Here is a 3,140-nt window from a genome sequence, read left to right as displayed (position 1 = left end):
ATTATCTTCTGCCCTTCAGTCATGTGGAAAATACCTTTCACATACTTGAGAACTGCATCATTCATGCTCCAGTCCTGCACTTCCTAGGAAAAATAATTCTTTGTTTATATAGTATGTGAAGGGGAAAGTGAGGCAATGTTACCAGTCATTCCTTTGATCTCTACTATTCAGCAATTCAAATTGTGATCTTTCAAGTTAAGGAAAGGCCTTTGATAAGGCATCACATCAGTACACATACTTGAGGTAGATGAATTGTGCTCTCCATACCTATGTTATCATATGGAATAAGAACAACAAAAAAAATGTTTTAAGGTAAGATAAACCGTCAGAGAGAGTAGCAATAACAGTGGAAGAGTCTCATTATTACTCCATGAAGAAATTAATATGAGATTCAGCTATGCACACAGGGAAATATGTGAAGATTTTAAGTACTTTGTCAATTCTAGTGGATTCTTAAGATCAGCATACCACTGAGTGCTGTGGTACACCAAAGGCTGGTCCTCTCACTGCCTAGACCAGGAACCTGTTTAGCATGCTGTATCTTCTTTGTTCTGCATGCATAAATTTCTTTTCTTTGGAAACAAGGATATGGAGAACAAAAGGAGACTCTGAAACACATATTTGTGCCACCCCATTGTGGAACCAATTTGAACACTCAGATTCAGGGGCTCCAAAGACTTTCCTCCATTTAGATTCTACTGTTAAGCTATGAAGGGCTGAAGCAACCAAATGCTCTCTAAAAATCTAGACTAGAAGAAAGTACTAGCTGTGATGTTTTAAGCAACTTGTGTTGTATCAGAAAAATTATAAAAAAACATGGAGGTATATCTCTAGCACAACAAATGCAGAGTTTTCAATTCATTTTGATGGTTTTCAATAGAGTTAAAGCACAGAAGAGATTTAACCTCCCATTCGCATAAATCTCAGGATATTTCCTTTAATTTTATCCACTTACCTTCATCTTGAGCAAGTAACTAATATTTGACTAAAGCATGACTTGTTTAGCTATGGCATACATCCCCAAAAGACATCAAAGTTTTCATCTGAAGAGAAATGAAATTTTTGTTTGAGGACAGTCAATGTTTGAAAACCCACCACCATCACAGGTGTTTTTTAAATTACTGTTGTTCATACCCCATTTTGAATTGATCTGTTTGATTTTGCTGTCCTTATTGGGCTTAATTCCTTGTCTACATATTCTCTCCAGCAGATATTTGGCATCAACTTTAAGATTGTAGATAAAAATATTGAATAGTGTTGGCCTTAGTTGTGATGCCTGTGAACCTCCAATGGGAATACTCATATCTGCTAAACAGTTTTGATGATCTTGTTGTTATTACACCTCTTTAGTCAAATATAACACGATTTTTTTTTCCTGCTTTCAAATTTCTCTTTGTTGTTGGCTTGGAAAAGCAACATACATTCTTTTTGTGTTAGAAGATCAGCTTTTTTCAACTCTTTTATATAAAGACATATATTGTGTACTTGGCCATAAACGCCTGTTATTCATTTTTATTGATTAGATAGTGTACCTCTTTTGAAATCACATTATTCAAAAATAATAAATTTGTTGAAATAACTATTTCCTGCCTGTGATCCAAAAAAATCCATAACTTACTTTTTTTTAGAGGTGGCCTCTTACTATATGTACATCTAAAATTGGTAATAACAGAAAAAGATTAGTATCATTTATAATTTGATTTGGAGGGCACAGTACACAGACTTGACGTAGGTGAATTGTGCTCTCCATTTATAATTTTTAAATCATGAGGGCTATTAACTTGTTTTTTGAAAGATTTCCAAAATATGAATTAAATACATCTAAGAAGTACCAGTAAGCATTTGTCTCAGCTCCAAGTCATAAGAGTACCACAAAAAAATCTTTAAATATCTAACATTGCAAATAGCAAGTTTTAAAGCGAGTAAGTAAAATGATGAATAAATTTGACCTCCAGATGAGGAATTGTGCTCTTGAACAGCTGGATTTCAATGATTAATTCCTGTCTATCAAAACTGCTCAGAATTGCCATACTTCTGAGGAAAACATTCCAGCAGACTAGCGATCTTGGTTGCCAGGATATCACTCAATTTTTACAAATATTTGTATATGCCTTAAATTGGCTGATCACCAAATAACAAGCTTAAATTCCGATAGAGAGGTGTTAGCTTGAAAAGGACTGTATGTGCAGCAAACAGGTAAAATAGCTAGGAAACAAACTGCTAGATGTGCTCTCAGAACTGTGTAACAGTACAATACTGATTACAAACATGAGCAGTTTTGGTATGTAAAGCAGTCATGGGGAAAACGTATGCCTGCCTATTGGAGGCAATTCAGACAAACCGAGCATAGTACCAGTCTTTGCAGCAGACTGTTTTGGAAGTCAAAGATATTAGCTGAACGTTAGTCATAAAGAGCACCATGGATGATAACGCTCATTGTTCAACTTTAGAACAGAAAATACAGAGGCAATAGAAATGCTAATTTATGATTACTTTATATATTTGGAATAAAAAACCTTCAGTTGTCCTTGAAACAGTTTGGACCACCTGCGTGTCAGGGAGGAGCAGAAGGGCTGCTCTGCAGAGAACAGTGAACTGGGAGCCAAGGGAGACAGCAAGGATGACAGGCCAGTTACGTCACCGACAAGGGCACAGTCCCATAGGACTTGAACTAAATGAGCAGAGCAGGTCCCATGACAGTAAGCACGGCCAGCCACAGCCCAGTGATCACCAGACAAGTCCACAGTGATGAGGCGAGTCCAAGGTCAAGAAGTCAAGTTAGCAAGCCAGGATCAGGATTGGCAAGAAACACAGCTGAGTGCAGGTATATCTACAATGTTGGTCAGGCAAGGACCAAGTTCGTTGATACAGGTCCCAAGAGGTAAGGCCCCAGAGTCTTCCTGCTGCTCTTCTTCACACAAGTCTGATCCAAAGCTGCACAGCTGCAAAATCAACTTTGAGCAGTAGCAGCTGAACCCATAGCAGTGGGGAAGAGGTTGCAGGGCCTTTTGGTGCAGTCAGGGCCCTGAGTCTTGTCTTATCTTGGATAATCCAGTTGAAGGCTTGGATTAACAGAGATTGCAAAACTTTCAGAGATCCAGAACTTTCAAAGACCATTGCCAATTTGTTTTCACCACCCT

The sequence above is a fragment of the Rhea pennata genome, chromosome 1, assembly GCF_028389875.1.
Source record: "Rhea pennata isolate bPtePen1 chromosome 1, bPtePen1.pri, whole genome shotgun sequence".
Lineage (NCBI taxonomy): Eukaryota > Metazoa > Chordata > Aves > Rheiformes > Rheidae > Rhea > Rhea pennata.
Note: the sequence above shows the minus strand (reverse complement) of the source record.